Raw genomic sequence first — 24,595 nt, 5'->3', positions numbered from 1 at the left:
GGTCACAGTCTACAAACCTATTTTGACTTTTCCATGTGCCCGCTAGGTGCTCTCTAACCTTATATGGGCCTGTATATACATGTTCAAAATGTAGTCTTTTACTTTTACTTTAATCTACTCATGGTAATTCAATATGTGTATATATTATCTTTTGCTGCTTAATGCTCTGTTCTAAACTTGATAGGCATCTAATGACTTGTAATGTATTCGGTTCTGTTACACCGAAATCCAGCTGTAAAGCGCTCTGATACCCTACGCAGGGTCATGTCCGCGCTATAGAAAACACTAAATAAATAAATAAATAAATAGATGGACGGAATGTTGCACATTGGCAAAACATTCACCCCCAGTCACAGATCTGGGTTTAATCCATCGTTATTTTGCTCACCACGCCACCCCAGTTCAGACATGGCCATATGCAAATCAGTCTTGACCCTGTGCCTCATGCATTTGTTACCCCGAGTGGGAAGGGTATGCCCAGACGTGGGTCCCGTGCTCTCCATGCCACTGGAATCAAGCTATCCTGGCTGAAGAGGGGTGAAACCCCGAAACCGGTCCTAGGATGCTTGTTTCCAGTCCAGGGAGGACCTGGCTTGGCAGTTCAGGCTGGACTGTTCCCATGAGGCACAGGGTCAAGACTGATTTGCATATGGCTGGGTTCAAATTGGAACGGCATGGTGAGCAAAAAAACGATTGATTTAGGCCCAGATCTCTGTACTGGGGTGAATGTATGACATTGTTCAGCATTCTGTCCATCAACTGTTGTTTTTGCATTTGTCACCCCGAGTGGGAAGGGTATGCCCAGACGCGGGTCCCGTGCTCTCCATGCCACTGGAATCAAGCTATCCTGGCTGAAGAGGGGTAAAACCCCGAAACCGGTCCTAGGATGCTTGTTTCCAGTCCGGGGAGGACCTGGCTTGGCAGTTCGGGCTGCACTGTTCCCATGAGGCACAGGGTCAAGACTGATTTGCATATGGCTGGGTTCAAACTGGAACGACATGGTGAGCAGGAAAACAATGAATTTAGGCCCAGATCTCTGTACTGGGGTGAATGTATGACATTGTTCTGCATTCCTTCCATCAACTGTTGTTTTTGCAAAGGCAGGATCTCTGCCTGAGGCTTATCACCTGGCTTCCTTTCCTGATCGCATACTTTAATTTGGTCCCACGTACCACCCAATTCCGCAACATGATCTTGTGTGGCACTTGCCTCCAGATATCAACTGGAACCAATAAATCAGAGAACATTTCAATATCTGCAAGTGTCATTACTGTTCAAGAGGCAACTTGAGTCAATTCTTTATATTATGCAGTAAGATGTTTCCTAGGATCAAGTACCTGAGTCTTAAGAGTCAAAACGTCACTCCTTTTCCATGGAGTGTGAACTGATTGTTCTTGGAAACGAGCCGCCACACCTGGTTCAGTGACAATACCGTTCTGATCCGTTAGCTCTGGTATTTCAGGGTGATATAAAGGATGAACCTCCCGCATCGGAAACTGAGATACCAAAATGTGGCTCTTCTCAAGTAGCCTACCCCAGTAAGCAATCAATGTCATAATAGTGCCAAAAACTTGTTCAGGCCCCATATTAGTGACATATACATGATTTTTAATACCATATAAAATCTGTGGTGCTGCATCTTTGAAACACTGCTCCCGAAGACTAATCAGAGTAGCAGACATATGATTAAGGGCATGCTGTTGTACAAAAAGCTCATAATCTTTCATCACATTCCACACATCTTCCATACTGTAAATGGAGTTTCGGCCCACTGAGCAGCCTGATTAGCCACTAACTTTTTTCCTTATCTCCCACATCAGATCGTACTAACGGCCCCATACGTTCCTTAAATTTTGTCCAGTTTCTATCCTCAAATCCATGTACTGGTGTCCCACTACTCAGTAATGTCGGGGGATGGAAAAACAAAGTGGGAGTAGCAACGGAAGTAACAGGCACTAACGTCGCCGCTGGCTGCGTTACATGTGTAAGAGCTGGCGAAAGGGATGCTGAAACAATAGGTGTGGCCAAAGCAGTCAGATCAACAGTAGCAGGAGTAGAAACAGTAGAGACAGAAGGAACTGGTGGCTGGGACTGTGAGGGAATAGCGGGATATATCCTCTGCGGGCATATGGAGGTGGGGGTTGAGTATCTAACAATTCTTCCACAAAAGTATAATTTTCTTCTTGGGCCACATAAGATTTATCAATCTGTAATCGAAACCTTCTATCTTCACATTCAACACCCTTCTCCTGCTTTTCCTTGTCATATGTGATGGCCATCTGAATCAATGCCTGCATTCTCCCCTTCCGGGCCTCTTTCTCTGCTTTCATTCGCCTCTGTTTAGCTGCTTTTTGCCATGTTCTAAGGGAATCAAACATAGACTGCCTACTTCTTTTCCTAAACTACTGTTCTTGTAACTACTCGGTCATTTGTTCATCAAAAGTGCCCGTCAAAGGCCACTGCAACTCAGAATTGTCCCTTGTATATTGTGCCACAATGTACTAAACATAATAGGGCCAAAACTATGTTTCACATACATTTCAAAATTTGGAGTGCCTTCTGGAGGTGCTGGCTGACTTTCCTCCAGTCGAACATCAGCAGAAAAACAACGAGAGCACAAAGAATCCAGTTTACTTATTCTAGGCATTCTCAAAAGAAAACAAATTCACTACTTATGCCTGGCAAAGTATTTGCAAATACTTTTCACCCGAAATCGGTCCTCAGACCGTACCAAATATAAACCAAAATTGTACCATATCCACAAAGAACCAAAACAAACTCACCTGAGATATGCAGGTCAAATAAATTTATTATCCACTGCCGACTCTTCAGAGCAAATGGTCAGATCCAAGGGTTTCGCCGTTTGGGACCCTAGTCGAGATGACCGCTTGGCGAGGCACCGTCCGGCAGGACAGAAGGGGCATCTGTGAGTATAGGAACTCTCTCATGCAGGGATCCCTGATCCGTCCTTCAGACCCGACGATGGCCTTGATCTCTCCACCCGTCCTCAGGAGGGGATGGGTAACTCACCCGATGGAGTCCCTGTTCGGGCGCCAACTGAAGCAAGTGACCCAATTAGGGTCACCCGGGTACTCACAACCACATCTCAGCCTTCCATACAAATGAAGAGTCGGTCAGACAGTAGAAAATACATACTAATACATATATTTAGATACACTCGAGCGGAGCCCAATCTGCCCAGTCTCTTAGGATTGGTGCAGAGGGACTGACATCAGCAAACATGGAGATACATTATGTACAATTCAGAACCAATGAAGGCACGCGCATAATGGAATTTTCCAGGCAAATGCAGTTAGACAAAGAAGTACAGAAGGATAGGTTTCGATTCTGAGGTACACACTATCTCCTATCCGAAGTTGCTCTGCACATGCCCGCCACTAAACTAGTAGGAGAAGGCCTCTATCTAGTGGGAAAGGTATGCGCTAACAAGAACAGTGTATTCATTAGCAAAGCAAGGCCCAACCTTGGAGAAACGAAAATTACCACAGGCCGTTTCTCAGATGAGAATAAGGATTAGTTTCGATCATGGTTCTAAATGACGGCCAAACATTGAATGGTGCCTCGAATGCTAACTTACGTAGAATAATACACAGATAAAATAACTGAAACATTTTCATTCCAACAGCTGTAAGCAACTACAGATGCTGCGATGACGGTTGGTGTTCCACAGACTTATTGGTCTTATGAGACTCTGAGATCCAGTAGTTGACACCCCACCCGGTTCCTGGTGGACCCTGTGTCTTGCTTTGACCCTTACTCCGGCCATGCGTCACATGCACACAGAACAGGTACTTGGAACAAAGCAAGGGACATATCAATGCAGTGTCAAATAGGACAAACTCCTTACTCCTGCTCATAATTCCAGGTAGCTGCTTTTAAATTCACACAAATATATTTCACAAATTAGCTTTTTTATACACCAGAAAATGTAAAGTTCTATGCTGGTAATTTTCACAAAGTCCACACTTTGGTGTACTTTAACAAGTTTTATTTTCTTTTGGCTGTACTGCCACATCATTTGTACATATGCTCCTTGTAATAATGGATCTTAGTGGGCTTCTCCCATGGAAACGCAGATGAGCATTGCTTAAATGCTTTTCAGCAGTGTAAAATAGGAAAAATAAAATGATAATAACATGATGTTATTATCAGTTTATTTTTCACAGCAGGCGGAAGAATGTTGAGTGCACTCTGTCAGTGCGCATGACGGTCTGGCCGGCATCATGGCCGATCAAACAGTTTTACGCACTTTACATGTTCTCCACCAGCTGTATTGCACGGCCTGGATGGAAAACTTGCACAGGCTCCCACTGCCTGTCTGAGCGCTGAACCATGGTGCTCAGACCAATCACGACAGTGCTGACAGCAGCCTTGTGATTAGCTTCAAAGATCCTGTGTGCTTCCTGTTTCCATTCTGGCCGGATGAGACATAGAGAGACGACAGAGAAGAGAGACACTGTGAAAAGGTACGTTTTTTTTCTTTCTCCTGCCCCCACCGCCCTGTTACCACCGATCCATGCCAGCCGCCACTGCTTTGTAGGTTTCTGCCACAGGACCGGTGCTTTAAATGCTAGGAGGGAAGTGGGTTACAGTTACAGCGATGATATATTACACCTTGTGCTTGAACTTGGTGACTGGCATAAGGATGGGATTTACATGGAAGTTAACACAGGCTTTGAGTTTAGGGAGGGTTTTTTACATGGGTAGTTTTTGGAATGTGGGTGGGGCTTTATGACAATGCAGTTGTTTGAAACAGTGCGCTACTGCCAAGAGCCAACCAAGTTCAAATATTTATGAGTGCCATCTGTACAATGTTATCTTTGACATGAAAGTTCAGTATATTCCATGAGTTGGAAGAGAGTTGCAACTTCAAACATGCCCTGACATTTGAAGACTGTAATTAGATGATTTGAGAAATGCATAATTTAAAGCTGCTATTAATACGGTTATTTATTATTGCCATTTTAGTAAACTATGTGGATATGTATTTGCCAACACTTCTTACATAAAATTCATCACTTTAAAGTGATACAAGATATTTATTGCATGCTTAAAAAATTTAAACAATTGGACGGTGGGCCTGCTTTTGCTGTGGTAACGAAGAAACTGACATTATCCATTTGTTCACCACCAGCTGCAAAATACAGGATTGGAGTCTTATTTTTGAGGAATTGCAGTTTCAGCAAAAAGTCCGTCAATGCTGTCTGTCAGACTTCCAGCCCTGCCAAGTACCGTGCATCAGGGGTTATACTAACGCATTTTAGTGAATGTGTCCGCATCACTACACTAAAATGCATTAGAACACCCATCTTAAAGCGCTCTGAGACCTCACTCAGGCATGCAGTACTATAGTAGTAGTATAGTACTAAAGTGCGTTCGCCGTGTGTTCGCTGTCCTTTGCTGCCAGTGGTGAGCGCACAGCACAGTGCTTCCATGTCTTGCTATACTATAAACAATCAGTGACCACTACTGGTGCACGCAGGCAATTAATTCCAATTATAATGACACCGGCGTGCGGCAGCGGCTGCCACAATCATGAATGAAAGAGCTGAGGTGATGGCCAGGACTCTGTGTATCACGTTTTTCTGTGTCTTATCACTCCTAGGCTAAACAATGGCCTGGCAGTGAGTGTATCTACGTGGATCCTGAGCCTTGCCTTTGTTATTATTTTCCAGAAAGGCACCTGCACCTAGCAAGGAAGGTGATAATTGGGCACAGTGAGTTTGGGGGGAGGGGGGCCACAGCTTTGTTTTCCACTACCCCCCCACTCCCCTCCCCCGCCGCCACATGGAAAGTAGCACCCTTGGTCCACAGCGCCAACATGAAGGGGGTCACGCTCACTGCCAGTCAGGGTGTTTTGAAGTCACCTGACCTGTGTGGTTCCAGAGCCCGGAGACTCCGCAATCAGAACCAACCCCCCTCCCTGCCTCCAAGTCTGATAGACTACATCAGTACTGCCGCCCCGGCCTGGCCGGATAAAAACAAGTTTTGACCTTGACCTCCGGGGAGATGGGCATCGGAGTGTTTCTTCTTGTTTGGCTGGCGCTGACAGCCGAACCAAAGCACACAGCACTAATAAAAGCACCATCATACCGGTCAGCCCCAGACTTTAGTGACTGTAGCTGTAAGGGGGATGACTGTCCAGGACAAGATGAGCCTTGAACAGCCGCTGCCTCCCAATGCCCAGCAGCCCGGCCAAAGAACTTGGAGAAGAAGCATAAGGCAAACAAAGCGCCTAGCCTGGCCAACACACTCCCCAAACAGGCAATTGTGGACTGGCACCCGCAGCAGCTTCTGCCAATCTGGCTTGGGGGGGCAGCGTGAGGATTTTTTAAAAAAAATTGTTTACACACTTACCTTTCGGTCCCAGATGCTGCAATCCTCTGCTCACTCGCCGTGCCGTGCCTCGCTGCTCCTGCACTGCAATCCCCAGGAGCACAGGCTCCTAGACTCCCCATGCATAGTGACCACACCGTCATCCGCTTCAATCAACACACATGCACAGACGTCACCCAAGGATTACACTGACACTTTCTTTGTGGGTGAAGAACTGCTGCAGGTTTATTTCATACAACATAAGTATGACGATAAATGGGTTATCTTACGGGCGATCCAGGGCAAGCAGCCCCTAGCTGCTCTGCCCGCCTGGTGAGCCAGCACACACGGTGGGTCGATGCCCGGCAGTGTGGCACATATTTATTTGCAGATCATCCACTGGGTCACGTGATCTGTCTCCTACTCCCGCCCCTTCTGACAGGGGCGGAGCGTGTTGTGGCACACCCCCGGTTGGTCAGGCCCCCCAACCGCCCGAAGGACTAACGGGGTGCCGTCGCGGTCTTCCCAGAACCCCCTTCGGCTCCTGGACCTTGGCTCGGGCACCCTTACTGTGCCGGACAGGGGTACCCTTACTGTACCGCCTGTCGCAGAGGTACCCTTACTGTACCCGTCTGCATCCAGATCGCCCTGTAACTCCGCCTGCAACGCAAAAGAAAAACATTAAAACATTCCAATAACGCGCTGTCTCTGCCACGCAGGGTAAGCGGAAAGGGTGGGAATACGCGTGTCCGAGCAGGAGCGGCGCGCAGGAAGCAGAGGAGGAACTGTGCGAGAGGGACGCCTAAGTAGGGGGGCTAGCCTCGCCCCCCCCCCCCAACGGCCCGCCTCCACCTGTACACTTATTGGGAGATCTCCTCCCTGGGCGTGGCCTCGCGCACGAGGCAGAAGAAGGGGGAAGGCTGCGACGGGCGGCCACTAGAGAGCTGCCCTGCTGATGTCCCACTGCGTGGGACGCGGGCAGCGGCATAGTGACCACACCGTCATCCGCTTCAATCAACACACATGCACAGACGTCACCCAAGGATTACACTGACACTTTCTTTGTGGGTGAAGAACTGCTGCAGGTTTATTTCATACAACATAAGTATGACGATAAATGGGTTATCTTACGGGCGATCCAGGGCAAGCAGCCCCTAGCTGCTCCGCCCGCCTGGTGAGCCAGCACACACGGTGGGTCGATGCCCGGCAGTGTGGCACATATTTATTTGCAGATCATCCACTGGGTCACGTGATCTGTCTCCTACTCCCGCCCCTTCTGACAGGGGCGGAGCGTGTTGTGGCACACCCCCGGTTGGTCAGGCCCCCCAACCGCTCGAAGGACTAACGGGGCGCCGTCGCGGTCTTCCGAGAACCCCCTTCGGCTCCTGGACCTTGGCTCGGGCACCCTTACTGTGCCGGACAGGGGTACCCTTACTGTACCGCCTGTCGCAGAGGTACCCTTACTGTACCCGTCTGCATCCAGATCGGCCTGTAACTCCGCCACAGCTCTGGGGAGGCTACCGTCGCTGCCAGAGCCCCCCCTTCCTCCCTTTGCTGTTATATGTGCCCTGCCCCTGCGAGCCAGCTTATAATGGGCTAAATAGGGGTCCTGTTCTGTAACCCGTAAAAGACGGCATTAATTTGCAACATTACTCAGAAGCCCAGGGCAGACGAACAAAGGATGTCTTTTGGCTCCACTGCCGTAAGCTGAGACGTGACTGGTGTTCCTAACCTTCTAAGCGAAGCCACAGCAGATCATCCTAACGTAATTATGGGAAGATCTAGCACCTGCATATGGAGCCAGAACTGAACCATAGCTGAATTCCTCAATCCATCGATTCCCTTCATATCCTAGCACGAAGGTTTTAATTTCCACTCTATCTACAAAGGTGAAGAATTGACAGCGTCAAGGTTCCTGGGTTGCTGCTGCTACTGCGAGGATTGCATGATTTCTCGGCTGGGCAAAACATTTTTTACGCAACTGCAATCGGACGCCGTTTATCATGACTCCGGATAAAGCCAATATGACTGACTGAGCTGCCGAAGAATACATCTCTCAGCTCGGGGACCCAAATATGTGAACGTTTCCCGACTCCCTGGCTCCAAGGAAGGCTGAGCGGGAAGAGCAACACCTAAATCTGTTTCGCAGGCTGGGAAATAAGGCATTGGTAACAAGGCATCGGTGAATTAGGCACTTATGGACCTGCAATCCTATTAAGATTTTTCAATTGGCCAAATTAAGTGCCTTCCTGGCTTGTAATTGTGTTCCCAACCGCTACAGCACAACAAGCAGGGTGAAGGTAGCGTGGGAGTCAGCCACTTTACCTACGTATATAAACACAAGCTGACCTCACGGGTATATAAATTTGCTTCCTTTATCCTATTGTTTACTGCAAACTGACCCATATCTTAGCAACATCTCCTCGTTTTAGCCTTTCTACTTGCAAATTAAGTTACATTAAATTGGACGATAGAGTCTTATACTAGTCCCGCTGTCCATCCTAATCTTTTCTTGCTCTCCGCTGGGACAGCCTATCCAATTGCCTCGCTTGATGAATAGAAGCAGCTGTCGGACTTTATTGCTGCTGGAACGGGTCAATAGGTGTGCCTACAGTCCTCGTTATACCGTTGTTGCTGTGCTATAGGTAATTCGTGGCACCGCCATAGTGGCTTGAAAATGAAACGTCTTATTTTATCAAATGATTTGTTGTGAGCCCCAGTTATGATTTCGTTCATATCTTCATAGTTGACAGTGTCTCTATCTTGCCAATACCTGGGCCACGTCCGCCTTAAATGACGACATTACATCTGGCTTTTCCGCTAGCCTTGCCCATTAACCTGTCAAATGTCTGTGGAGAGCAGCTCGTCTCTGGTCATGCTCATGGTCGCTCTCTGCTCTCTCAATTATTACTATGTAGCTGAGGGCTTGCCATACACGGGTGTCTGGTTGAGTATGCACAGGTCATTGACACTCTCCCACGTGCAGTGCTGAGAACCGTTTGAAGTAGTTCATCAGATTCAGCCAGCCACCCCCTAGGTGGAGGCTTGCACTCCCAAACTTCTGCTCGTGTAAAACCCGGCCCACCTCCAGTTCAGTGAAATTTAGTAATTCACGACACTGACAACCCCAGGGGCCAAATACTGGGCTGTGTAAATGCGGCCCAAAACCACCATGAACACTTAGCTTGGAGTGGATGGGCGTTAACCTAGGCTGGCTGAGGGCAAAACCTTTGACCATCACTCCTGTCAAGATGTGCCAACGCAGGTAGAATAAAGAGTTTCCAGCCCTCCTTACTTCCTGTCCCAGTTCGACACAGGACGAAGAAGAATGCCCCTTCCAGAAAGGTTATGGCCTTATCCCTCAAGCCTATCCATACAGCATTCTACCGGAAATCTACAGCGTTGCTTTGTAAAGCGTTGTCTGGTTCCCCAAATATTTGTTGTCGATATGCTCTCCCTCAGTTTGACCAAAATCTAGCTAATCGTACGCCTGCCTGATTCCCAGGGCTGTCTGGCTTAATGCTTTCGCCTGGAATTGCCCCCCCAAATGTGGCCTTGTACTGAACCTTCGTCTGGCCCTGGCGCCTATCAAACCACAGTGACTGCCTCTGTCACATTCATACAATACATAAACAAACCTCACAAGGTCGCAGAAGCGGCAAGCCAGGCTAAGTCTCGGTCAACCATGTCACTCTGTGCTTTCCCTGGCCTCCCTGTGGACAGGGAGAATAACCTCAAAGATGTTAAGTATGATAGACAAGCCCAGGCCTTCCGCCTGTCTCAAAACAGCTCATGCTGCTGCCTATCCTATATAGACTAAGCTGCCACTATGACTGAGTTGCAGAAAATATCACACCAGCTGTTTCCTACTAGCAAGGTTAAAGATGAAAGGCAGCCGCATCTCTTGACTTAAGCGTGGAACTACACAATACATTCAAGATGTTATGTATGGTACACAAACCCAAGCCCACAACTTGGCTCCACACAGCACAGGCTGCTGACTTTTCCATATACGCTAAGCTGCCACTATGACTAATTTGAGTGAAACCTTACCCCAGCTGTTTTTTAATGGCAAGGCAAAGATGAGACAGCAGCATCTCTTGACTCAAGCGTTGAACTTACAATAATAACATTGGTCGCTCAATTTCTGTGTTACACCTTTCCACAAGCTGACCATTGCATCATGGTTGAGACTGGGATTTAGGCTGAACATTGACATATTTGTACACCTGCTGCCAGGGAACATATATCTACCTATATACCTGCCCTTATCCTGTTGCACCACTTGGGACACAACTTCGTCCCTTCGTACCCACCGGCATGGAACTAATGCCAACGAGGTTCCCCCTATTACCGGATAATCCTAATAAATGCTGCATTTTGGGACAAAGATACCAGGGAATAAATGCAAAGGGGGGCTCTCGCGTGGGAACCCATGTCATTGCGATTAGTAACAGTTGCTCTGTTCGAGCTAGAACATGCGACTTTATTCATTAATCAATTAATCTGCAAAGCATGCCATTCCCCAACTTGGACATACACACAACCACCTCTAGTGGCATGCAATACCAGCTATTCCGAATCTGGCTGATGAAAACTACTGGCCAAAAGCTAAACTAGTAAAAACTATACCATATGTTTCTCAAAACGCTTACCATAAACCGTAATGAGTACAGACTCGTCATAGAGCACCCTGGCCCCCCAAACCTTTCCCAGGGAACTGGAGAGAAATGAAATCAATTGCGCAGGGCATGAAATACCAGAAGTTACTGATGACGACGTTTCCATGACCACACTTTCAGATGCATTTAATTAGTTATATAGCGCCACTCCTACCAGTGCAGGGTGTCCGCGACTTTGCATCTCACACAAAATCCGCCGAGCCAATCAATCATATGCATATGAATCAGTGTATAGGAAAGGAGACCTGAGCCAAAGGACTCAACGTGTAGGCGATTCATGGCCTTACCCACTGGCAGACTGGCAGGCCGTATAGTTTAAGGCTGCTTGGAGTGGAGAAACAAAAGCTCGGTCGAGTCAGCCAAATTAACCCTCTTTGCAACACTAATCAATGTTCTAATGATGTCTGCTTAGTGGTATGTATGCAGCTCTAGGATGAGCGTTCGTAGCTCACTGTTGACTATTAGGGCTGTAAGATATACATTGCAAGTGACAAAAGGGTGCCTCCTTTGAACACAGTAACCTGCTGACCTCTATACAGCATACGCACTCCGAAAATCTACTTGGCACACGTTCTTTGCAGCGGGCATATTTAACCCTCTGCACTACTACACTGAAGTCAAAACCTCCACTATACAAATTCTTGATCTCTCTCCAGGAAGGTAACGAATCACACGAGTTATCCTGACATTCATGTGGGGCCTGGAATTGCCGCGGAAAGAAACGCAGCATCAGGTGCTTCAAAGCAGTATCTAGATCAACATTAAAGACACCAACATATCCCGCCTCTGCGTGTTGGGCAGCAAAAGGCAACCATTCCAGTACGTGTAATCTAGAAGCACCAAATTGTGTATGTACGACAAAAACCAGTGCAAACCGTCTTTCAGCAAACAAGAGCCTCAGAGGAGTCCTCCGGCGGACATTGCAAACGCACCTCCACATTTCCGTAGTACAATGCAGACACACAGGTAGTGCCGTCCATGACATCGCGCCCGGTCCCAAGCGAGGGGGGGGGGGGGGGGGAGGGGCATGGCAGCATTCACGCAATTGCGGGGACTGGCCCGAGCTCCGCCGGTTGCACCAGCACGAAGCAGCGCCCCACGGCTGGCGGAACCCATCACCAGTTCCAGAAACCCGACACCCGTGCACGCGTAGCGGCGACACGCACAAAATGTAACCCATGCTACTTTTACCCAATGCACCAATCAGACACAGATATTGGGAATGTTTGCATCAACCCACGGGGCTGTTTTAGCTGCCGGCTTTCCAAACAAGGAACCACACCTGTAAAGCCCGAACAATCCCGCGTCAGGGCCTCCAGGAGCCAATTTGCCGCCGGGTCCGGAGAAAAGGGGGACCGATTGCATTGCAATTATTACCATGTAGATGAGGGGAATGCCAGCCCCTTTTAGGCAGGGGTAGATAGGTGATTTGCAGAATCACAGGATGCTCAGCGTCATTCCCGAGACTCGAACCCATATAGCGCGAACTCGACCCGAAGGCAGCGGAGCGCTTTCCCGAGCACCATATTTACATTACTCCAGCAGGCACGGAGAGACCAAGCGACACGCCTCAGAATCCCGGGAAGCGGAAGCGACCCCAAGACTCGGACTCCGGCACTCAGCCCCAAAGTCGGCCGGCTAACCGCAGCGCCACATCCCCTCCCCGACTCATCCGATCCGATAGTCATACATAAAGCGCGATTCTGAACCGCCCCAGAGCGGGCCCGGAAAGGAGCAAGTGACACCCTTGATAAATCCCCCCGTAAACAAAGATTAGGAGGTAGGGGACATAGCAAACCACTAAGAGCCAGGGCACCCACTTCGTCATGGCGATTACGTCAATTGACAATTTAAGCAAATTCCCTGTAGAGTGCGGGCCTCTGGGCCTCTACCCCTCGCGTGCTAATCCAATGCTCGTCCATCTGGCACCACTACCCATGAGTCGGAGCCCCACCCGGACCCTACTCGAGGCACGGGGGATTAAATGATTTGCTCTGGATCACAGGATGTAGACGCGACCACGAGGCTCGCAACCTGCTGTACCGCACCCGAGGCGGCCACGCAGCAGCCGGACCACCACCTCATCACGGGGATGACATGATTTCAAAATGTATGCCCATATCCTCTTAACGGAGAGTGCGGGCATCGATCCCATTACGTCTCGCGTGCAAGTATTCGAACCTACACTGGGCCGGACGCTCCCCACAAACGCTATGCCTAGTTCAACTTAAACTCAGAATTGTCTGTCAGTATCCCGCAACTAATGCAGGCAGGGCAAGGAGAGCGCGATCTGACTTACTCCTAGTCCACGATGTTGGGCATTACACTGAACATGGAATTGCGGTGTGCAAAACCTGACCCCTGCCGGCCAAGCACATTGAAGTTGTGTGGGGGTGGGGGGGGGGGGGGTTGCCAATAAATGTGCACAGAATAAAGCAGTTTTAATAGGTCACCAAGTGTACCTTTTATCCTGCATTTAGAACGTACACTCATGATAATACGCGGGTTACTGTAGGTCAACTACTAAAGCACTCATGCAATCCCTGGTGCTGTTACAAGGCAAAGGAAGATTGGGTGATTCTTCCACACTCACTGGATGTTGAGCCGTCGCCGAGGCTCGAACCGGGATGCCCCGCTCCAAAGACGGCACCTCTGGTCATCATGCAACATCCTCTCTTCCCTCGATACGTTACCCCCCTAGCACTTCAAGACTACCCTTTCGCAGTGCCTGTGAAGCTTCCCTTTTTTTTTTTTTTTTTTTAAATACATAGCGAAAGATGCAGCATTGCAGCCAGCCATCCCCTCGGGGTGTACGGTTGGCCAGCGGTACAGCGTTCCTTGCCCCTTGCGTGGCGTGCTCTGCGCTTCCTTTCAAATAACTAAGGCACGTACCTCCATACTGCTAACTCAGCACCCAGCAGTTATATGCTTACCTCGCACTCCCGCCATGCGCTGCAACCCAATCGAGCGGTGTTCAACAGTGTAAAACCTTCATCCCGATCAGTAAAGGCCTTGCGCACACGCTATTCAACTCGTGGCTCCCTTGGTACATCTCGTTAAGTACCACAATATGCCGAGCGTTGCGGCGGCCTAGTGAAAACCAAGCGGCACCATAGCCGTTCGCACGTACCTATGCTAATGCCTGATACGAGCACCATTTGCGCTGCCGAGGGAAGAACATTGGGGGCTCCTACTGCGAGGCATGCTCGCTTCTACCGCGCTACCTCTCTGCCACAACTGTGTTGAAGCCGGGGAGAAGGAGGCCAACTCGCCCTCAATTGTCAAATTATACTTCAAAGGCCCCTGCCTCACCCTTGGGGCCGGCATTGCGCCCCTTTGACTACCGCATGCGTAAGAAAGGAAACGCGGGATTCGGACCAACGATGTTGGAAGCGTACACCCGCTTTGGTAAAACCTCTGTGCTATTGGGCGGCTTGAAGAAGGGGGGAGAGCTAACAGCACTACATCGCTCGCCTGAACAACCGGTCAGCACGACGGAAAGGGGGAGGAGAGATTAGAACCACCCCTTTGACTGCCCCCTGTCCTAATTCTTCGTCCTGAATACGCACAGGCACCGCCACAGTGGCTCTCCTGGAACCCATGGGCGGAGAATGCCAATTGGGACATCGCTGCGGAGGTCGCAGAGCAGCGGAGGCGGGAGCCTTGGACGCCAGATCGGGAAAGGCACACCGTCCTTAAAGTCTGTCCGGTCTCCCTTACCCTAGCACTATTGCTCCCGAGGTCATGCTCGTTCTGCCACCCCGCTCAAATGTGAAGGGAGCTCCACTGCTTGCCTTCCCCCGCCCCCCCGCACCTGTACGGGCCCACGCAGGGCCGGGAGCGATCATGAGCAGGCATGACCCGGGCAAGGGGATGATGGCCCGTGTCCCCCCCAGGGCGGACCGCCACCTCGGCAATGGCCGGGTGATGCTGCCTTGCCCGAGACTGCCCCATTGATGGGGGGTGTAGCTCACTCACCGCAAGCAGGCGATGTAGTGATCCCAGGACACGTCTAAACGTCATCAAGGGTCTTGTGACAAATCTAGCTTCGGCTCCGATCGACCAAACGACACTGGTCGGCTCAGCGCTAGTCACGCAGCACGACCAGAAATACGCGCATCACGCCACTTGCGCCCCCCCCCCACCCGTGGACATCGAGCCACAGGGCCCCGTCAACCTGGTACTGCCCAGGGACAGGGCCGGGGTGGGAGGGGTTACGCAAGACTCACCATTGCGTTGTTCAGAAAGTTCCCGAAGGCCCGGAGCGCGTCGCAGGTCGGAACGTGGCCAGGAGGAGCGGCGCAATACGCGTGTCCGAGCAGGAGCGGCACGCAGGAAGCAGAGGAGGAACTGGGCGAGAGGGACGCCTAAGTAGGGGGGCTAGCCTCGCCCCCCCCCCCCCCAACGGACCGCCTCCACCTGTACACTTATTGGGAGATCTCCTCCCTGGGCGTGGCCTCGCGCGCGAGGCAGAAGAAGGGGGAAGGCTGCGACGGGCGGCCACTAGAGAGCTGCCCTGCTGATGTCCCACTGCGTGGGACGCGGGCAGCGGCAATCCCAGCGCTTCTCTCATACAATTACTCCCAGCATGCGAGAAGCGCTGGGATTCGGCGGAGTGGGCCAGCTTCATGCTCCAGCAGGGACTGGGAGCCTGTGCCCCTGAGCACTGCTGATATATCAGAGGAATAACTTGGAGATATCAAAGTGTGCATGTCGGTTAGGCTGGCCTTGTTTGGCCATCCAATCTGACACGCATACTTTAAGTGCCTACCCCCAGTCCCCCTCTGCTGCTAACACTGAGACATAACCCCGCCCCGCTCGAGACGCCCGGACTGGAAGTGAAAAATAATATGACAATAAAATAGTTTTATTGTTATTTTATTTTTCTGCTGTCTGCTGGCATTTCGCCAGTGGGGAGCCGCTCTTGACTAGCACCCTAGTCAGGTGAGTCACACCTGACTAGGGTGCCTCTGAGACTCTGAACTGAAGTTCACCTATGTGCTTAAACCCTCCTAGGTCCCAATTCCAGTTAGCTTACACCAGACATGTTTTTCTCAATTTGTATTTCACATTGAGATGCATAAAAATAGCTTAAAAGGAGCACATTTGAGATACTTTTCTCTTTTCATGAAAATCATTGCTTGGTTTTACTCCCGCTAAAGTGTCACTCAAAGTGTCACACATTTGACACCGGAATGCCATTGATTAGTGCACTGAAACAATGGAAATGCCACTCATAAGCAATCTGAAGCTTGGCAACCATGCATTTAAGGGTATATCTTCAAACCTTGCTCTGGCCATTTGGAGGCCGCAGCACCCCTAACTGAATGAGCCGCAAAATGTCTAGTATTAATGCCTGGCAGCGTCATTACCCATTTGACCCAGCTTGCCAAGGTGGTAGAGGAGGCAGGATTGAAAGTCTTCTTACAAGAAATCAACAACTGAGAAAACAAAGTTCGTAACTGAGCTACCCTTGACACATACTCCTTAAGACTGTAGACAACATGCAACTTTGGGCAAGGGAAAATAAGGATTCTCAACTGAATGTGATTAATTGTTTATACGTCTCATTACAGGAAAGAAAAGAAGAAGAGAAAAGAAAAGAAAAGAAAAGAAAAGAAGAATATAATTTAGGAGCATTAGAATATCTAAAACCCTTCAACAACTTGCTCTCTAACAGATGTTCCCCAACTAGCTTATTGTCAACCTGTTCATTTCAAGCAGAACTAGCAGACCTATACCTACTAATAGTATGGAAAGTCTTTCCTTGGGAGGCCATACCATAGAGGCTAGAAAATGAAGAACTGCTGCAACATTTGCCAAAGCTGGCTGTAGGTTCCTTTCCAAGCATCAGCCAGTGCAAGGTCTCCAAGCTGACATTGAAGTTTGGAAGTTTCTGCATCTCAAGATGATTGGATGAAATTGGAAGCAGCTGTTGAATGCCTGAGGAAGACCAGGATGCCTTAAAAGGTCCCTTAATATCAGCTGGAGCACACCGGCATAACCATATAACTCATACCTCAAGAGTTCAATGACATCTTAGGATGAGTTAGAAGAATTATCCAAAGGTGTGCGGACAACACCAGGAGAGAGAGGATCCAAGGTTGAGACCTTCACAGAAAGGCAGTTGCAACTACCTCTACTGACTCTCTCCAAATAAGCACCAGTCACCTGCATTTTGTGGCAAAAGGTGGATATGCCTCCAGGTGGCCTGCAGACCAATTCTGTAAGAAAGTATCTGAAGCCAATGCTTCGGGAACTGGTCTGCAACTGAAGACATTCCCTAGTTGTAATTTTAGTACGAAGCAAACGGATCTATAGAGAATGGTCAACTAAAAGCAATTCTATTCTTGGAACACTCCCAGGTCCATATGCCTATTGCTGTAGTCCCTTAGATGACGTGACTGCCAATCTGAAACAGAGCTGTAAATACCCACAAGTCATTCTGCCTTGACTGAGGCAGAAATCCTAAATGGTCTTTGCTATCTCTGCTAGTAGTCTGGACTTACACATATCTGAGCGCTGAGAGATTGTCCATTAATAGTAGCATGGCACAATTTGCCTTTTGCTTTGTGACACCGCATATTGCTAACAAACCTCCAGGAAGCTTTAAAGAAATTAAGTGCATGTTGTGATGGTGTGCAGTTGTCTCCCCTGCAGTGAGTGCCCTTGTGGGAGAATCTAGTTTCCCGTTATGGATTTTTAGTCCCAGCCTCAAGCTTATCTAGTGTGTTTGCTGTGGATTCTACTGTGATGGTGGTTCTAGAGCTGTCCTGGACTTGGAGGGGTGCACCAGGCGGCTCTTCATAGTGACAGAAGACTACTCTCCCTGTCATAGTTTCAAGTGTGTAGGTTTGTGGTTGCAGCATGCCTAGTTTTTAGTGATCTTAGTCTGACAGGCTTTTTTATCTGTGTCACAGTAGTGGTGGTCTACTTGTCCACTCATTTATTGTTAAACTGCTACAGGTGGACCGGATCCCTGTGCTGATATCCTAAGCGCACATGTCTATGTATGTATGTATGTATGTATGTGTGGTCTGCATGTTACACACATTGTGCATGTTTGAGTGAATCAAAGGAAGGAGGCCCATGGGTTGTATGTTGGAAGTCCACGGCCTATATATGTTCACGAGATAGATATGTGTTACATGTAACAAATAAAAGTGATGCACTTATATTGTGTGTTATTAATATCTCTGTGCCACGATTTATGAGCGGCAAGTACATTTGTCCTCACAGCCACTTTTAAAAAACAAGTTTGAATTTGATTAGATGTTGTTTTTCATTATGTTGTATTATTGAACATTTGTTATACTAAAAGATATTCTGATATGATTTCTAATGAGGGATTCTGGTTCCTTGATCAAGTGAAAGGCTTGAGAAGCTAAGTGAAGCACCAAGGAGCGGCGGTGGGGATGTAGCCTTACCGCTAGAGCCTCGGACCTAGAGCCTCGGACCTACGGAACCAGGTTCAAGTCTCAGCAACAACGCTCAGCATCCTGTGATTCTGGGCAAATCCCTTAATCTCCCCATGCCTAACAAACAAACAAAAAAAATGAATGTGTTCATTTGTAACGAAACTGGTGCTCATGTAAAGCGCTCTGATACCCGATCTCTCGGGTCTAGTTTGCGCTATATAAAACTCTTTAAAAAAATAATAGGAGGGACATGACACTACGCATTTGACACTGCTGTTGTAACTAAAGGAACCTCCTAAGTCCCTGGGAAATTGGAACTGGAGATAGATGGCTTTGAAATCCAACCTAATCCCCAGGAAAAAGTACATCTCTGAGGAGTACAATGCTCTTCATCCTGAAATGACAATAGGGGACAAACTGATTGAAAACCACTTTCAAGTTTCAACTTTATAACTGGACGGAACTTGTTTTTTTTTCTGACCAGGAAAATGTTGCTTATGTATCCCTGAGAATGTGGAACTCAACACTCTATGGCATTTTAGGAAATAGTTACAACAAAATGGTCAACCCTACATACATACCTACTCCCTGCTGACGAGAGGCAACTACCTCGAAACACGTGTCCAGGGATGGCTAACGCGACACTTATTTTCATTTTAAACTTTTGGCATAGGCGTACCCGCCGACGCTACTTCATGGACCACAATTCTTTGGGGTAACACGCTGGTAGGACTAGCAGAGTGCGGCCAATCGGATTTTTGTTTACATTCAGGCTCTCTTGAGCCGGTGGGGCTGACGAGCCCATGGCTACGCACCTGCGCGCCTTGAGTGGTACTTTACCTGAGAATATTTTTTGGCAGCCTACGCAGCAACCCTACATACATACCTACTCCCTGCTGACGAGAGGCAACTACCTCGAAACACGTGTCCAGGGATGGCTAACGCGACACTTATTTTCATTTTAAACTTTTGGCATAGGCGTACCCGCCGACGCTACTTCAGGGACCACAATTCTTTGGGGTAACACGCTGGTAGGACTAGCAGAGTGCGGCCAATCGGATTTTTGTTTACATTCAGGCTCTCTTGAGCCGGTGGGGCTGACGAGCCCATGGCTACGCACCTGCGCGCCTTGAGTGGTACTTTACCTGAGAATATTTTTTGGCAGCCTACGCAGCAACCCTACATACATACCTACTCCCTGCTGACGAGAGGCAACTACCTCGAAACACGTGTCCAGGGATGGCTAACGCGACACTTATTTTCATTTTAAACTTTTGGCATAGGCGTACCCGCCGACGCTACTTCATGGACCACAATTCTTTGGGGTAACACGCTGGTAGGACTAGCAGAGTGCGGCCAATCGGATTTTTGTTTACATTCAGGCTCTCTTGAGCCGGTGGAGCTGACGAGCCCATGGCTACGCACCTGCGCGCCTTGAGTGGTACTTTACCTGAGAATATTTTTTGGCAGCCTACGCAGCAACCCTACATACATACCTACTCCCTGCTGACGAGAGGCAACTACCTCGAAACACGTGTCCAGGGATGGCTAACGCGACACTTATTTTCATTTTAAACTTTTGGCATAGGCGTACCCGCCGACGCTACTTCATGGACCACAATTCTTTGGGGTAACACGCTGGTAGGACTAGCAGAGTGCGGCCAATCGGATTTTCATTTTAGGAAATAGATTGGACAATTATTTGATAATAAGTCAATGTGTTTTGCAGAAAATCAGACAGGAGTTGGAAAATAATCTTGACACAGGACAGAAAATAAATTTTTTCAATACCCATGATCTTTTTAAAGAACACACGGATCTTCGTAAATCAGACCCAGTTTTGAAGGAAATGTACAATTCTTCATCCAGTAGCAGAAGGAAAAGGAAAAACAATGCTTACCTTGGGCAATTTTCAGCTCTCCTTTGACTATTTGAATATTGGTTAGTAGCACGCAACCTCGACTTCTCTGCTGAGGGAAGAACAAGGGGCACTGGATAATGAGGGAACTGCGTGCCACTTGGAACCTGTAGTTATAGAAAAATTGGCTCACAGATCAACCCTTGAATCTGCTGACCCATGCAAAGCCACGCCTAGCCTAGAGAGGTATGCATCTAATCTAGCGAGGAAGGGGTCTGCACATATTTGCTCATCTTCTTGATGAATTGGTCTCCAAAACGTTTACCCTATTCACCTAGGCCGGTTTTTCAAAGTGGCAAGTTTGCCAAATTTCGATTCAAATTTGATTAATAGAAGTTTACATCTTCCCACAGAGATGGTTGACTTTGTGTTTCTCAAGAAATAAATCACTCTCCGTGCTCAGTTGGAAAAAATATCAGTGACAATATGCTCCCCGACTCCGTGGTTTAAGCCTAGGATCCTAGCCTGAGGACCAATCACGTCCAGCAACTTATCTTAGCAAGCTCGCCACACACGGTCTGTTCCTTGTCTGTGTTCACAACCACCTCTAGTCAGATACATGACTATCTTATGATCAGGAGCTGTCATAGCAGCTACCCTGTCAATAATTGTAGGCCTCAGCCATTGAGACTTCATCTTTGAACTAGAAGGCTTGTTCAGAGGCAACCTCAAATTCGCCTTAAGATATTTAACTACATGTTTAAAGGGCAGTTAAGATGCTGTGTGAGAACAGGTTTGAATATAGGTTGACTAGCGGCATGAAGAATTGTCACCAGTAACTTGTCATTCTCATTATTCTTGTTCTTAATTAATGACACCAACCTCCTCTTAGGGTTATCAAACCTATCAGAATTACAGAAAAAGCATGAACTTTTAATGTATAATAAAAGTGGGAACAAGATACCCATCTAGCAACTGAATTGCAATGTGAAACCAAAAACCCTGGGATGAATCCCTGTTTTCTCACTTGACCAAACTGTGTGAAAGTAGGCAATTGTTTCACTTTGTCTCCTTTTTCTTCATTATCACATATAAGAGATCTTGAAATACATGAATTCAAGATGTGCACTGTACACAACGGCCTCTTGTGTTTGATTTAATAAACTAGAATGTTCATGTGTAATTACAACCCAGGCCACCCAGAGGGTGCATGTCAACTGACGTGCCTCTTAGCTCACTGTTGGCATTGTTGTCAGGTTGAAGAGAGACATGAATGTTTCTAAGTTCATGCTTGAAAACTATCACTTTAAAAAACCTACTTCTCAATGTATGAATATATTATGATGTATTAAGAGGATACTCATCTGCATGTTAATGAAATACACTTTAAATAAAAACAATTGAAGAGACTTTATCATATTTATAAATGCTTGTTGCAAAATGTCTCTAAAAATAAAGGTGTTGCTAAAGTAATGTGGTGAAGGAGACATTCTTTACTTCTTTTATTTTACTCAGTTAACCAGTAATTAAATGCATATTCATTTATTTAAAATCTTTTCTAATGTTCGGGCTCAGTCAAGTAAACAGCATCCCAGTGCTTCTCTTCTCCAGGCGGGCACAGATAAAGGTAGGGAGGGCCACAAGCAGCCATCAGGCCATACTATAACTATCACTGGTCAAGATTGTGACACAAGTCTGACCAAGCAGGCATATGAGAACCATTCAACACCAACAATCTGGAGGATGTTAAGAGGGCACATATTTTAATTTGACAGTGCACTTACCACCCCTAACAACAGAATTAGTACCCTTGTTACTTACCGCTGCCGTCCCTGAAATCTTTAAATTATCATGTGAGAAACGCTGTCTTCTGATACCAGTAGGTAGGGTCAGGTTTCTCAAACTGCTGTTGCCACAGAGGGCTAATTTCAGATACTACGGACTTGAATGAGGAGGATATAGCCCTATGAATAGAATGGGATACATATTTATGGGGCAAATTTATAAGAGTTTCTTATACTCAATTCCTCTTTCTCCAAGTCAAGATTTTGCTCATCAGATTTCAAATTAGAATTGTAATACATATAGAGAACTAAATGAATGTTTAGATCACCTCAAGCATAAACAATTAAAGCCTCAACAGCAAGGAACAACAGTGCATACCATAAAAAGCCACCAACCTTGAAGGGAAAGCAGGGACGTTTTAAGGCATGGACAAAGTAAGTAATTGCCCAGAGTGCCCACCTCCTAAGAGGCCACTGGGAAAGTGAATTAACTTTCTAACTCCAATGTGTCTATTCTGCAATATGAAATGTTAATGTATTTTTCAATATTGTTTGTCATCATGGGTTTTGAGTTAGCAGAACGTGGGCAATAAACTGCAAAGTTGTTGTGAACAGAGACTTCTAAAGTATGTCTAGTGCAGGCCCTCAAAGTCTTAAAATACTCAGGGAAAGAAACAGCTTAAACCAACAAAAAGCCCTAATGGCAGTAGAACAGCTGAGTACATAAAGCGCAATCTGACAGAGCCCCCTAGGGTAGGCGGGCACAGTGATAGGTAAAGATGGTCAGAGCAGGGGAAACAGAAAGTGCCCCCTATACTGTTGGGAACCTCCCAAATAGAGTAAGACTCTATCTAATTGCTACAGTTGAATAAAGAATTGAGGGCAGGCAAATTAACAAATCTCACCCAAAACCAATTGAACACTTGCATAACAGGTTATCAATTAATTAAAGAAAACTCTCTGTCCGAGGATGTTCTTAACTGTGGGCTGGTAAGCAGCACAAAAAGAGGTTGATCTGAATAAAGGCTGCCAGTTATGGACTATTGTTATTGTCAGCGCACTGGTACTTAAACCGCAATCTCTTAGTAAAGTTGTCAAAGATTTTTCCCCATTGGTCGTTTATGGACCTTTGTTGGTTGTCGAGAAGCACTGTAAGCACTATAAAGTACAATTGTAGCTTGTGAAGTCAATGTAACTCCACCATTAGGACCAGGAATCACCAAATATGGTTAAAAGGATTATATTTTGGATTACCAATTAATCAAGTATATACACAAACCAAAAATAAGTTCAGGAGATACAGCAATACAGCAGATAAGCGGAAATATCTCAGTAGGTTGAATCGCAATCAAATGAGATACAGAATTGTGATAGCCACAAGAATAAAGAAACAGTTTGAAGCAAACAGGTGTTCTGTAAAGAAACTTCCCTTCTCTCTTCGAAACATAAGTCAAATATAAGATCATCTATCAAGAGGCTCTAATCAGGGAGCGTAGAAAGTGTCACCATAACTTGGCTTCAGTAAAAGTCTTGGAAAAGGGACATATGTGTTTAGCCTAGAGCTTCACACAAGAATAAGGCATGAAGATAGGTCTGTACCTCTCAAATTCTAAAGGGATTCTGCCTTCTCTAGCTGTGAGAACACCAATTAAAAGTAACAGGAGATTCAGAAACGTCCTTATCTCCTTTCACACCACCAGGAACCAACCAATTTGCTCCTCGAGAGAGCATCTGCAACATCACTTGTTTACCTTCACATTGAAACTTGGATGTAATTCTCAAACTTGAACATCTCTCCGTCCATGATGAACAGAAGGCCTCTTCTGGCCATTAATTCTCCATGCTCACTGGCATGTTCTTCCCTCCAGGACTCACTATCAGCAGTCTAATACAAACAATAAGGCTTTCGCTGACTAACGAGAACCATGATAATACACCAGGGAAAGAAAAAAAGAATATGCTGACAAGCTATATGCATTTCAATTGAGGCCTGTAGTCAGGCTAAATTAACTGAGCATTTAATGTGAACTTCGTATACATGATTATACATCAACATGTATGACTATAAGAATAAATGTAAAATGTGAGTAAAAGAATACACGTTTATGCGTTTCAACGAATATTAGTGTACAGTTAAATACATCTCTAATCCGTATGATTGTTTCAGTCCCTTCATACATTTAAATGCTTCATACATGTTAATGAAGTTAAGGCCTACAGTGAATATAATGTCAGTTACTGGTATATAATTGCATAATCATGACAAATAAAGTGAAAGGTGGAGCCTAAATTGTGCTACTCCATTTTTAATGATTTGTTTATTTTCTCCCTTACTCTCCAGGCAGGAGATTCTGCTTATTGCAGTTTTGTTTTGTGGCTACTGGTAATAATATTAGATCTGAGATGGCATAACAGAGCCTTCGGTCTCGCAACGAAATATGGATAACTTGCACCTGTAAAGCCTTGTATTCGATTCCTTGTGTACTAACACTAGAATTGGGTAATGGTATGCATAAT

General features: G+C 47.0%; 1 long non-coding RNA gene across 1 annotated transcript in view; it reads left to right on the top strand.

Moving 5' to 3' along the window:
* Nucleotides 1–18,555, top strand: part of LOC146798520 (uncharacterized) — an 83,548-nt gene extending 64,993 nt beyond the window's left edge. The window contains exon 5 of the long non-coding RNA XR_014969175.1: nucleotides 16,595–18,555. This is a non-coding gene — a long non-coding RNA (uncharacterized LOC146798520). The remainder of the gene's footprint in view (nucleotides 1–16,594) is intronic.
* The last annotated feature ends 6,040 nt before the right edge of the window (nucleotides 18,556–24,595 follow it).

Source organism: Triturus cristatus, chromosome 9 (genome assembly GCF_964204655.1).
Source record: "Triturus cristatus chromosome 9, aTriCri1.1, whole genome shotgun sequence".
In the NCBI taxonomy this organism is placed as follows: domain Eukaryota; kingdom Metazoa; phylum Chordata; class Amphibia; order Caudata; family Salamandridae; genus Triturus; species Triturus cristatus.
Note: the sequence above shows the minus strand (reverse complement) of the source record. Positions and strands in the feature narration are given on the sequence as shown.